Source organism: Paramormyrops kingsleyae, chromosome 1 (assembly GCF_048594095.1).
Source record: "Paramormyrops kingsleyae isolate MSU_618 chromosome 1, PKINGS_0.4, whole genome shotgun sequence".
In the NCBI taxonomy this organism is placed as follows: domain Eukaryota; kingdom Metazoa; phylum Chordata; class Actinopteri; order Osteoglossiformes; family Mormyridae; genus Paramormyrops; species Paramormyrops kingsleyae.
Genome location: NC_132797.1, coordinates 28,159,964 through 28,174,543, shown reverse-complemented (window position 1 = coordinate 28,174,543; position 14,580 = coordinate 28,159,964). Strand labels below are relative to the sequence as shown.

General features: G+C 39.8%; 1 protein-coding gene across 4 annotated transcripts in view; it reads left to right on the top strand.

Annotated features, from left to right (window-relative positions):
* Positions 1 to 1,494: 1,494 nt before the first annotated feature.
* exoc2 (exocyst complex component 2) overlaps positions 1,495 to 14,580 on the top strand; it is a 54,462-nt gene continuing 41,376 nt past the window's right edge. For 3 of the 4 annotated variants that reach the window (XM_023823554.2, XM_023823551.2, XM_023823555.2), the window contains exon 1: positions 1,495 to 1,577. The gene's annotated coding sequence lies outside the window, so the exon portion shown is untranslated. The remainder of the gene's footprint in view (positions 1,578 to 14,580) is intronic. The other variant, XM_023823553.2, reaches the window with a different exon arrangement.

Genomic DNA, 14,580 nt, shown 5'->3' with positions numbered 1-14,580 from the left:
TAAAAGAGATGAGTAATAGCAATCACTAACTTAACAATGATAAAATAAAAATGTATAGTACTGATGTACCTTATGTATTTATGTTTAATTTCAAAGTTTCCTGAAAACAACTTGAAAAGAATTGAATACTGCAAAAAAAAAAGATTTTTTGTTGTAAAAATATTTCTGGAATTAAATGTGAGAATTGAATAAAATAGAATAGAATAGTGATACTTTATTAAAAACATAATAGAAAAAATACAGGTGAGAGCAAGTTTGGGGGCTGCAGCAAAGGGACAGCTGTCTGGCAGCACCCAGGGTGGTGGGGGTTAAAGGCCTTGCTCTAAGGTCCATGGATATACTGTACAGCTATTCTGCCGAGGCTGGACTCAAATGAGCAACCTTCCGATCACAGGCTCAGAGGCTTAGCCCACTGAGTCACAGAAATACCAAAAAAATTGAATCTGCCTACTATAACCCTCAGTAATGAACTCTTATATCATATTTAAATAACAGAAAATTACCTTTTTTTTAATCTAGCATGAAACTATCCAAGACATGCAGCAACCAGTGTCCCCAATCAGGGTTATATAATACATATATTTTTTACATTGTATGTACTGTTAAAAAGTGGAAAGTACAGAAAAACCGGAAAACAATCTGAACACAACAAAATATATTATAGTGTTATGTAAAAATTTAATATCCTTAAAAAAATCACTAATCACAAAGATAAGCATTTCCACTGTATAATTATTGGTAAAAAATCAACAACTGTATCCTGCAGCTCACTGTTGCTTAAGGTGTAGCTGGTCAACCGGGGTAATGGCTTTGTAACTGTGAGATTAATTTAACTGAAAATGTAGTGATTTTTATGTCAGGACACATTTATTAAAGTGACTGCTAATGTCATGTTAGTGGGTTGTGCCAAATATTACAAGCTTAAATTTATTATAATAATATTTGGTGTCTTAATGGTTAGGGAAGCACACTTGAAATTGAAATTGAAAGATTGCAAGTTTGAATCCCTGACCAGCAAGGCATCGCTGAGGTACCCTGAGCAAGGTACCGCCCCCAAGCACTACTCCCTGGGCGCTGAATTAGCTGCCCCCTGCTATGCCACAATGTCACATATGGATTAAATGCAGAGGACACATTTCGGTTGTTGTGCACTAAAAAATTTATTATGCACTGTACGTGCATAATAGATTTTCAGAAATATTATATAAAATATACATAATATATATTATATATGCATATAATAATAATAATAATAATAAGTATTATTATTATTATTATTATTATTATTATCATTATTATTATGTTGTATTTTATAAAATTGTGCTTTATTTTGCATTGGGCTACTATTATTTTGGTAGAAAATATTTTGGTTTTAAAAGAATATTAACTTCAATTTGCAATATTGTAATTCTGAGGGGCGGGCGTGGGGAAACTGCAAAAAGCAGTCAAACGGTCAAATTCGGAGGCAAATTGGTTAAACTTGTACATCACATGACATTTGCCGGAAGTTGATACATAACCCGGAAGTTATCGTAGTCAGGCACAGGGGTCATCTGAAGAGATCCCTTTCCTGTACTGTAAGTGTTTTCTTGTTATTTTAATATTCTTATAGAGTATCCCTTGTTTATTGAACACTGCATATGTATCTGTAGTTCAGAATTATTACGGTGAAATTGTCAGGAATATGGATGTTTGTCATAAAAGGGGAAAATAGAATTAGGCGAGACGGCTAATTTTGTTGGCTTCGATGTTTTGGTTATGTGTATGGTATAACTCTATGACGTGGTTTCTTAATGATTATTAATACATTTAACAAAACAAATGTCGGTGTATATGCACGGTATCTTGTGTGTTATTTACAGTAAAAATATATATATGTGCCTTTGAGATTTCGTTGACCCACCCACTGATATTTAGGGTGTGATTTCAGACGCACATCCTTGACAGTTAATAATGTCTAACAACCTGTGAAAGACGGCTCTAAAGCATTAACAATTTTGCGCAGTCATTCGGATATATATTTTTGCCAGCGTCTTTCTTTTTTCAGTGTAATTGACCGATATCCGTCTCGTAAAGCTCAGGCTTTTATACAAGGAAACAAAAAATAACGATCGATGACGCGTCGCCCAGGCAATCGCCATGTCCTTTAAATTTTACCAGTGTAACTTACAGGCTAATTACGTACTGAAACAAGTGTGCCCTGCGTATCTGAAGCGCCACATATTATACTGATGGGGGGACGTTATGTAGATGGAAAGCACCGGTGGAGACGCGCTTGTCTTCGTGAGTCTGCACCGTGCGATACGTGTTTGAAATCTGGTCGCGATACTATGTAACGGCGTTTTCTCTTCTGAATTTATCATGTGATGTAATCTGTTACGATGGAGTATCTTTCTATATGTTACTAAATAGAGTGAATCAAACATGTCCTTGAATTACTGTTAACCGTCTTAATAAGTAAAAATTGGTGTATGTAAAAGCTGATGTAAATTTGTGATGCAATTTGTGAAGCAGTTCCTTCTCTGTCTGATGAACAAAGTTTATAACGTTTTATCAATGCACAGTATAACAAGTATAATTCCGAAGTATTTAAAACATAATTTAACTCGATTTTTTGCCATTTGTATAATTTAATTATCACATTGTATATAATATAACTAAGTTTAGATCTGTATCAAATGTGAATTATTTTGATTCTATAAGCCTTATTGTTACTGTTTTAACAACACTCAGCTGAGAATAGAAATATCTCGTGGTTATGTTGGGGGGGGGGGGGTGTTTTTGAGGTTTTGGAATTCTTTTAAGAGTAAAGTGTAGGTACAGTGATTTATCCATCTAATTGCTAATAAGAGAACAATCCTTTTTCACCTCCCCCCACTGATTTTCCTTAATGTGCCTTTGAAATTCAGTAGGCTAGTTGCTCAAACAGTGACTGTGTAGTAGGGCTGCTCGATTATGGCTAAAAACATAATCATGATTATTTTGGTCAATACTGTGATCACATTTCTTTTACATGATTACTCATTGACTTTGAAAGTACAGACGCTCCTCTACTTACAAACGTTCAATTTACGAACTTTCAAACTTACAAAAGAAGAGAACTGAAAGTCCAAATTGTGTTCATTGAGCTCCTGTCAGCTACATCACTTTTTTTTTTCTGCGCGCCAGTTCCGCCTAGTACGACTTCTGGCCGCTACTCCCGCCGCGCAGCAGCGTAGCGTGTGTACTCCCAGCATCCTAGTTCTTTGTACTTGCGTATACCCTTAAATATGTTGAATAATGACTTATGAACATTTCAAGTTACGAACAGCCGTTCGGAACGTAACTCATTCGTAAGCAGAGGAGCGTCTGTATCATCCATTTATTTTAACAATGGCTTTCCAGTGGATTTCCTTGAACTCAAAATATAGTTCAACTGAGAATCAAATGAAAAGGGGCTGGAAAGAGGTGCACTGGATTTATAACACAAGACAAAATGTGGCACGATCATTTTATCATGGTTATTTTGTTGTGATAATTGTTGGAAGCCAAAATCATAATTGAAATAAAAATTAGATTAATTGCCCAGCCCTGTTGTGTATTGCTGAGTATTTGCTGTTTCCTACTACTGAGCTCTGCATATTTGTGGCGTCCCTCAGCCTGGGTGTGCGGTTATGGAATATGGAAGTCTACATTTCTCTCAGTAGTCCTATACAGTGGCACTCATGTCCCTGTCTGGCTCAGCTGGCCCTTTACTGAGGCTTTTTGCCTTCCTTGTTCTGCTGCTTTCCCATACAGTGGACCACTTCTTACAATCCTGTTGAATTGCAGGAGCACTGCTCCTCCTGAAACCCTCATTCCTTTGCATGCTCATGCAGTGTAACTGGCCCTCTTCTGCTTCAGGTCCACACTGAGCTCCCTGTGAAAACAAGACAGCTTATGAGATTCGGGCAGTATGGGGATGCATTCCCATGAAAAGGCTCATACTTCCTGGTGCAATTTCCTCTGCCCTTTGTCACATGGACATGACTCGGCCCATTTCCTGTATGGAATTTAATCAGAATGACTGTAAAATCTTTTTGAGGTGATATTATATTTTATGGTTGCTCATTGGGTAACTTTCTTAAACATATGTGTGTGGAGTTTGCATGTTCTTATATGGGTTTCTTTATATGGTCGAAAGCATTTAGAGTTCATTTACTTAGCAGATGCGTTTATCCAAAGAAATTGGGGGTTAGAACTAGAGGTCGACCGATATGGGTTTTTCAATAGCCGATGACGATATTTAGGAGTCAGGGTCAGCCGATGGCCGATATATGCTGCCGATATTTTTTGGCCGAAAATTGGACGTTTTCCCCTCTATTTGCATGATAAAATATCACATTAATAATAACAAACGATACACAAAATTTCTCAACTTAGCATTTATTGAATACTGACTTGTGTAAATTTAATATAAACTTAAATAACAAAAACACAATACAACTTATAAACAACTTAAACTTATAAACAATAAAGATAGCAGCATCAGAATCTCTTTAGCAGCAAACTCATTCTTCAGCTCCCAAGCTCACCAGTCTGCTGCAGATATTGCACCTGGCTTTTCCTGGTGTTGGCTTTGTGAAATGCTGCCATATAGGATTAGATTTTTGTTCAGCCATCAGACAGCAATTACTAAAACAGAAGAATAAATGCAAGGTTAGAATTTTTATTATAGTACCTTCATCTTCAATTCATTCTACAATTCCAGTATTCCATGCACATTAAAACAATTACACTCTAATACATTTTGAAGAAAAAAAAACACTAAGTGCATCATAGTATGATGAGTAGTGTACACTAACATGTTGTTTCTGTTGTTAGCAGACAGATAGCTTAAAGCCAAATTCACAATCAGAATCTAGTGATCCCGGAAAATAAAATAACTGTCGTATTGCACAGCCTTGTATGCAAGGACAACATAAGCCCCTGGTGATTGTGACGTTGTCTACGTATAAGCCCGTATAAAGGATAGACATGTTTAATGAGGAAATTAACTGCGCAAAGTCATGCACTTTTTATCTAGACGTCTGACAAATTGTTTGAATCTCCGGTCTCAAATGAAAAAAAGTTGCACAGAAGGACCATTGTCAGCATCAGCTCAAGTAAATGGTAACCACGCTTTCGAACAAACACTTTTCTCCGCCATGCATTGTTCTTAGCAGCTCTGTGTCTCCGAGGACGGCGCTGTCTGTGATCAGGGCAGAGTACCGCAACTCTCACACACGCTGCAGTATTTGAGAGCTGCCTGCTCCGCCCCACACACTCACAGAGTGAAACTCTCCGACACAAGAAAAAAAGCATAACTGATAACATCGGGCTGATATGGTAATAATTAAAATGTTAACAATTAAAATGATTTTTAACGATTAAAAAACGTCTGTGAGCCCACCAATAAGCGCACAAAACGAACTCTATTAGAATCAATGATCCTTAATGTTACCTGTAAGCTACAGTTGGTTGAAGGCTCATTATCATTACCCCAGTTCCCAATAGCGTAATTCGCGTTTTCTTTTAAAGCAACATTTCATAGCAAACTACTTAAATAAACAGGTCATTGAAAGATCAGAATTTAAGCCTTACCGTTTTATCCCAGGACTTTTCCAAAACTTCTGGCTGTGGTCCTGCACAAGGCAGCATGGGTCACGTGTTCCACAGCAACAATAACACTGGGCTGCCCGCAGACGTGCCTGTCTGAAAATCGGCGTAGTGCACTCGGATATCGGCCGATGCCGATACATTAAAAAATGCTAAATATCGGCCCGATATATCGGTCGACCTCTAGTTAGAACCTGGCTCAAGGACCCAACAATAAAATCACATTGCCAACCCTGGGATTTGAACTGGTGACCTTCTGAACACAGGCACAGCATCATAACTAACTGTGTCACATTCTATTCTGATGCAGTTAGTCTGACTGGTATCTCTAAATTCCTCGAAGTGTGTTTTGTTTGTTTGTTTGTTTGATTGGTTGATTGTTTGAAAGAAAGAAAGAAAGAAACTGTGATAAGCTGGCATCTCTTCCAGGGTTTACTCAAACCTTCTCTCCTGTACTGTCTGGGATCGGCTCCAAGCCCAGCTGTGACCCTGTCCAGGGTTAGCAGTTGGAAGATGGATGGATGGATGAATTAAATTGAGGAGAAAATTTATGTTTATTGGAGTAGAACTTTTAGGGCCGAAGCAGCTTTTGCTGTTAATGGTTCCCCCTGTGTTATGAGCTGCATCTCTCAGGTCGGGGTTAATGTGGAACAGATAAACATGGCATACTTTTCTGGGTTAACGAAAGGTTGGTCTAATTGTTGTAATTATGGCGCTCGCTTGTTTTTTCATGTGTCTGAGGCTGCCTGCATTTGGCGTCCGTGTCGTATCCTCTGCGGGGTAACAGTCCCCTTAGAGATGTGCTTTACCTGTTTAAAAGAGAGATAAAGTATCTTCTTTGAGATCTCTTGCCTATAAGAGATCTTCTGCTTATAAGGCACAATCCCAGCAATACCTGAGCTGTGAGACAAAGCTGATATTTGTCATGACCCATGGGCTTCCGAGGTCAAAGAACTTGCTAAGCTCCCTAGTCCGGTGCTGTTTCAGCTGGTTTTGGGAAACCAGAATGGTCAATCTTTCCCACAGTTTGTGCAACTTATTCCATATTATCTGTTAATGCAGACTTTATTTCTTCCAAATTATTGCCTGTATTTTTAATAGAAAATCTGTTGTTCTTTAATGAGGTGGCAAGGTGGCATTAAGCGCTGAGTGGCATGTTTGGCTCGGATGGCGGCCATGGTGGCCCAAGGCCTCCTTCCTGTCGCTGTTCCATGTCCCTGACCTGGCCCAGGGCAGCCCACTGGCAGATTGCCGGCCGCTTCCTGCCCTCCGCACTGGGACTAATTGGAAATTTGGGTGGCCCTGCTTGTTTTGTTTTGGTTATGTTTTCATGGCGTTTTTCTCAGCAGTGCAGCGTTACAGCTCCCAGAGGCCTGATCCCTGAGGAGTGGGGGGGCAGCTGCACCCCCCACACCCAGTGCTACGTGGTCCGTGTTATACGGGGGTCCACCAGATGCCAGCTCAACTTGCTCAGGCTGATGACAGAACACACAAATCACTCGGTCTGCACTGAGCACTTTGTAACCCGTATTTAACAGCATAATACTCCCCCTCTGCTGTGTCACTTTTGTTTGCAGGATTTTAGTGTCCTTAAAACAAAAAGGCTAAATTAACTCGCCACTTTTTACCCTTTTGTTGCATTAAGTATACATGCTATTATAGTATGATTTTTAAAATCTTTTTATTCTGAGGTGTTTATTTTTGGTTAAATTTAACTCTTTATTAGATTAGCTTTTTACTAATCTGTGGATGCTGTTTTTTTTTTTTGTGGTCATTTGGACCACTGCGTTCAAAAGCCGTCCGGTTGGCTGCCCTCCCTCTGTGCTTAAGCTTGCGATAACACATAAGCCAATGAGAGTGAATGGCGATGGAGTCGTGTTTATTATTGTAGCTTCAGATGGGGATCCGGTGCCCACGCTGGACAAACAAAATATATATGAACAAACAAGCAAGAGTAACTAAACGATATGTAATGATACGTAAGCTTCATTTAGTTGGAGAACTTAGTCAGGTACATGGATGGCCAGGCTCAGGATGATGCTTGCAGGTGACACTGCAATTTCTGCTTGGCTGGGATTCGCCTTTTCCACCTTAACACACGTGATGCTAGAGTAAGGCTGAAAAAAAAGCCCCCCGCCCCCAGGCCTGGTCCTGAAAGGAAGCCTTTGTGCCCCCAGTGCGCTGGGATGACAAGCAGCCCCCTGGCCTTTGCTGAGAGGGAAGTAAACATTCTGTCCCTCAAAACTGGCCCCCCGCTTCCCCAGGCAGCAGGAATCATTTGTGGCTAAATTACTGCACTCAGAGTGGGAATGGTGGGGGCCGGGGTGGCCCCCAGACAGAGCTATGCTTCAAACCAACACACAGCCTGCATGTCTGGGACAGTAGTTACAGTTACACTCTAAATGGAGTTGCACTGGGGCCACTTTTGTTTGTTGTTATCACGATATGAACCTCAGAAGTCAGACATTCAATGAAACAAACAAATGGTTCACTTTTCCCTCTAGTTACGTAAAGCCACTGGGCTTCATTTAGCAATGCTTAAAGGTGCTGATGGCTACTCCCACATCCCTGGGTGTCCGACAGGTTGGGGGAGGTGTGTTCCCCGTATGATACGGTGTTCCTGGGGTTCTGGTAGGGCTGCACAATATCATATCACAATTATCTGAAATATTTGCACTTAATATTGTGTTATCTATAAAAGGGTCATTTCATGTCAAATCAACACACTTTCGGACCTCATCGTCATGGATTTTAACGAAACTTGCCATGCTGATTTGGTCACATGAGTAATTTGGCGTGTCTTGGATCAATATTGAGGGAGATTTAAGCGAACAAAGTTTAAACTTTTTCGGGGGGGGGACTATTACTTTAGCTATATTTACCTTAATGTAAGCTGCACAGAAATGGTCCTTATATTGTTTGAAAGCTATTGTTCAGCTGTACTGTATAGATTGAACAAATTACTATGTAATAACTGATTAAAATATAAATTTTTTATTAAAAAAAACCTATATTTAATTTTTTTTTAACTAAAACTAGCTCATAATGTCATGAACATCTCCAGAAAATTAGGTCTTTGGTTTTTGAGTTGTTGCTGAGATATCATTACTTGTGTGAAATGTGTATCAAAACCACTGTTCCTTACAATAGTGTTAGCAGTGGCAGAATAGCAGTTAGTGATCAATGCATGGTACAGGGTTATTATTTTTCATGACAACTACAACTATTGCCAGAACTATCTGTGGAAATATAATTTAAGTTAAAACATTTTAAATTACTATTAAAAATGAATAAAAAGACAATATTGCCAAAGTAACTGGGGAAAAAAGAGAATTAATGGTACAATCCGAATAGTTTATTTTTCCTCTAGTTTACACTTTTGACTAGACACTGGCCTACTAAGAGTGGCCTTCATTTGTCAAAAACCAACCAACTAACAGAAATAAACAAACTAGATAGGCGTTTATGCTACGAGGGCAAGGAAAGCATTTCACCATTGGTGTAACAATGCATGAGTTACATACCAGCAGTACTGTTTAAAGGGAAGGTGGGATTGTAAGAACATAGACAATTGCTATGCTCTCAATTTACAGTCCATCAGAGCCTTACAATGCACCTACAATGCCAGGTACGCCTGCAATGACATGAAAATCAGTTTTAGTGTCATACAAGGCATCCCCTCCTGCTGGACATTGTATGTAGTTGTGCACACGGTGCAACAGAAGTGTGATCACTGCATGTGCAGTTGCAGGACACAGCAGCCTTGCTGATGCCACGTGCATCTGTAGGTCTGCAGGAATCCTCCAGTGGTATAGAAGCAGAGAGCTGTCAGAAGCTGCATGCTGCACTGAGCGCAAAATTCCAGTGTGTTTCTTTTCTCAATTTATCCTGCACCAGACCAAAGAGGCTCATTTCACCCCAGGCCACCCTGTATTTCTCTATGAACTGTTCATTAATGAGATGGTCCAAGGGGTTCATGGCCACCTATAAAAGCAACTTGGATTTCTGGATGTCACCGTCTCAAAAGCTGTTTACTGTTCACTTGCACAATTCTCTGCCATTGCTGGTCGTGAGAGTGATTCACCTTCCCAATTCAAAAGATGTGACTGAACACAGCACGTTTGATTGGTTAACTCATTATGTAGCTTACCAGGGTTGTTCAGAATTTATGAATTGGATTTTGAATTGACTTGGCTACACCCTGTAAGATGTTGAGTTGGAATGACGGTAAGAAGAATTTAATTCATTTCAATTCAATGAAATCATACAACACATGAATATCATTTAATCTAGCAAAACATAATTACATAACAGATTTACGTCCAAGTAGGGTTGCAAAGGGGCGGAAAATTTCCGGTAAATTTCCGGAAAGTTTCCAGTAAATTTCCATGGTAAGTTAAGCTTGGGAATTTTGGAAATATTCCATATTGGAAACTTTCCATGGAAATAATGGGAATTATGGAAATTAATGGGAATTTAGGAGAACTAACTGGGAATATATTATTTCCAAGCATAAATATAAACAGAAATCATAAGAAAACCTCCATGCAAAATGTTTTCAACAGATTTATTTGTAAGTACAGTAGAATAGAACACGTTTCAATAACTTGTTTCATGGATGAATAAAAACAGAAATGTTGAGTTCAATATTACCATCCCCTAACCCCGCTCATTCAAAAATGCCCCCTGTCCAAAAATCTCCACAAAGTCCCATTCAAAAGGTTAACTGAGTTAGCGACGTACGAAGAACGAGCCCCTGGAATGATCTTCAAAACAAAACAGCCAAATGAGGAAGCTAGCATCTTCTTTATGTTATACTAGCTATGGCTTATTTAGCATCTAACAGATGCCAGGGCTAGACATAAGGATTTAGGAGGGCACAGCCACTTTGGCCTTGGCTATTCATATTTTTTCTAGGGCACAAGGCCATTAAGCCTGGGCACAAGGCCAAAATCTGGAGTAAATTAGCTAGTGTGCAGTGGTATTGTTTTTTGTGAAGTCATTGACAAATTAAAAATTTTAATTTGAAAAAATGTTTTTTTCATTTACTTAAATTTCATAGGACACCTCGGGCCTTGTGGAGGAATTTTATTTCCATAAAGGATGCATTTTTTTATTTTCAAAAAAGCAGAAACTTTCCAAAAAGGCATTGGGCCAATACTGAGTCACTAATTACCAATTACTGTAATTACCAAGTTTAGACAACCTACGCAATACGACCTTCGATTTGAGACAGAATATATACAGTATATATATTTATAGATATATATATAGCTTTATTTCAAAAAACAAAATCCAACAATAAAGGAGCCGTCAATATTTTTGTATTTGTTTGCTCAGAACACCCGTATTCTTTTAGTGTACGTGACAATTGACTTGACGTTCGTTTTTTGCACACTGCACGCTACCAGTCCTATATCCACCCAGCAGAGCTTGGTACTTCTCTGAGTTAAATCTGCTCTGCCTCGGCAAATGTTTTTTTACAACACCATCTGACACTTACCTGAACGAAGTAGATAATTTGCAATATTTTGCGGCAGTAGCCGCGAGTTCAGCTTGCTTTCTTTTACGTTCTCGATCTTTGCGAGGCATGGTGACAGCATAAGCAGCAGACGACAACTACACGATGATTACCGAAAAGGACACCTATCTGTTATTCGGAAACCGTCGGATGGCTTTTCCAATCAAAAACGTAACCCCCGATGATGCACCATTGTCATTGCTGTGGCTCCATAGTAGGCTGGACGATACATACCGTATCAGCCAATCATGCGACGAACACATGATCGTATTAGTCCAGAATTCATTGCGGTTCATTCAGTAGTTGGGAATTACGAGATGTGCGGGTTGACCTCGTTTCTCGTATCGAAGGTTGGGTTCGGGTTCAGTACAGATGCATCGATTGTTGACGAGGTAAAGTGGATCGTGTCGTGCGCAAGTCTTTTGTGTAATGAACGTTACTTTCGGTAAAAAGGGGGCATACGGCCAGACAAACATTAAAGGCAGGCCAATCTTGGCCGTAAGGTACTTCAATTTTGAGGAGGCGTGCGGCCAATTTTGAAAGGCACGACGGCCATTGGCCGCGGTGCCGCGGCTTATGTCTAGCCCTGAGATGCTAGCATTTTATTTAGCATCTTATCAGATTGCTATCTACCAGATTAATACATTTTATGTGATATTCACAATTGAAACATTTAATGAATATATTTTCCCATAATATCATCAAAACTTACCTCACTTGTTAAGTCCACAGGCTCAAATGTGTGCCTTCAATACTCTTTGTCCTTCAGGCTCAAAAGTGTGGTCCATGTGTACATGTGATGGAGGCATGCACAGTGCCAGTAGGTGGTCTCAATAGCCATGCAGCAAGCATGTGCTCTGTACATGTGATTAAGGAATGGCATGGATATTCAAGTGTATTTGAATTGCATTTGTTTGTTTTTGTCAATATTATGCTAAAATATACTTTGCTCAACTATATTTAAGTTCCCTAAGAAGAGCCAACCTTCAATTTTGAAAATTCCCAGTTTATTCCCATAAATTCCCGTTAATTCCCGTTTATTCCCATTAATTCCCGTTAATTCCCATGGAAAGTTTCCATCTTTGAAAATTCCGGGAATTTTGCAACCCTACGTCCAAGATGGTACATGTTTTTATTGACCTTATATATGTACTAGTGAGTAAACTTCATATTTGTATGACTGTAAGATAAAAATTGTGTAATTGTTTTGGAATTTTCTAACAATATGCATTTGGTTTTTGTCAGCCCTATTCCATGGACATATATTTATTGTTTTGCATATTTAACTGTTTCTGTGTGCTGCCATTTGTGGGGAGTCTGCATACGGTAGTTCTTCCCGTTAGTGTCCGTGGGTTGTCAGATGAATGGGGCTGTGATGGTTACTTTTATGACGGTATGAAGTGCTCTTTCACCATGGTACACAAAACCACAGTTAAATTATTTACTCTATAGGTGACACTTAAAGTGTGGCATTCATTATGAGTAACCGTGACATGCACAGACTTTTCAACTAGATGCTCGAACAGGAGCATGGCCGAAATATTCGTGATTGTGTGGTGGTGGTATAGGTGGGATTCAGTGTATGCTGTTTCTGTTAATATGCTGGGTAATTCATGTTGAAATATTAAACTGCATTGTTAAAGCTACACTTTGCATATGAATTTATGTCAAATCAATTCCATTTTAATTCTACTTCCTTATATTCAAAGTCGAATTGCGATTCAAGTTTTCAACTGGTTTATGAATTGAATTTGATTTTCAAGGTCATTCTCAAGTCAACTCTGAATGGTGCACAACCCTGTTATGTACTCAAATGGCATACAGGTGTTAAAACAACGAGCCCCATATGCACTAATTTATAATCAACATTATTTATATTGCAATATTGACCTCTTATTATATCATCAGCATTATTACGTTGTCCAAAAACGGCCATCAATGTGTATTTGCCATCTATTTCAGCCAATCTCTACTTCTCTGTGACAGGACAGCAGGCAAAAGTTCAAATAAAGAACAACATAGAAAATAACGAGTGGGTCGGGGCACTCATAAATCTACAAACGAGATAAACTACTTTCGTTACGAAGAGTTTTGGGAAATGCGTGCCAATTAACAAGCGATCTTAATTACTAGATAACAAACTAGTTAGCGTTATGAAGCTTTTGGGAAAGCCACCCCAGCTTGTCAAATTGTGGCCGTAAGTAAACGCCCGAATAGTACCAAAAAGCCGGTGTCTGAACAAATTTCCTTCGCGATTAATAAAGTATCATATATCACATGATATCATATATCACATATCATATATATCATATATCATTTATCATATATCATATATGTCATATGTATCATATCAATGTCTGTCTGTCATCTGTCAATTAATGAATCAATCAATCATCTATCTAAAGCCATGGTGATTATTATGCATGTGCACAAATCGCAGTCTTATTGCGATGTGATATTGTCCAGCCCTAGGTTCTAGGTTGATATGTAAGCTCCTTGGGGGATTCCTGGGTTTTTGGTTTGATATTTAATCTTCTGGCGGTTCCTGTGTTTTAGGTTTGCTGTTTAAGCTCTTTCGGGGTTCCGGGTGCTCAGTGCCCCTCCATTTGTAGAGTCATACTTGGGTTATGTACTGGAAGGGCTTTAGGGCTTTGCTGTGCCACCACACCCTGCTTGCCAGATGGGTATGGTGTCTGGCAGCTTTCGCTCTGAGAAAAGGAGCTGGAAGTTTCTGAGATCATCCTCATCTCAATTGTGTCAGTGAGTTTTTTCATTTTCCCCGTTGACGTTGCATGTCTCTCCCATTGAACGTCCTGGATTGGGTGTAATGGGAAGTGCACGTTTTACTTAAGTAATGAAAAGCATGGAAAAAGGATAAGAAGTCACTGAAAGCAATATAATGTGAAAGAAGCTTCACTTCACAGCTTGCTGTTTGTTTTTGGGGATTCGTGTTTGGAGAGAGTGCCATGGTCCCCGTCATTGTGGCTGTGGGCCTGCTTTTTCCTGCACCTATCCCTGGGTAACAGAGTCAGGGCTGTCAGTCAGTGAGATGCAGGGCAGGAAGGGGAAAGGGCAGCTGGTGGAATGAATGAGTGAGTGAATCACAAGTGCGTGTGAGTGTGACACAGCGAGGGCGTGTATCGGAGAGGCCCTTTCATGGAGCTACAGATGGAGAACATCAGCATGGCTCAGTCTCGAACCCGTGGCGAGCCGTACCCTAATTTCCAGGTGGTGGATCCTCTGAGGCCGACTCACTCCCTGGTGTGTCTGAAACGTCAGCAGCTATGTCATCGCTCCTGTTGTCTGGGAGGTCTCCTCCCACCCCCCCACCCCCCAGATGCATCTGGGCAATCCGGAGGTGACGGTGGCTTGAATGCGCTGTCCTGCCTGCATGTGGCGGCCTCTACGTCTTCCCCCCTCATCACTAATCACTTGCAGGACAT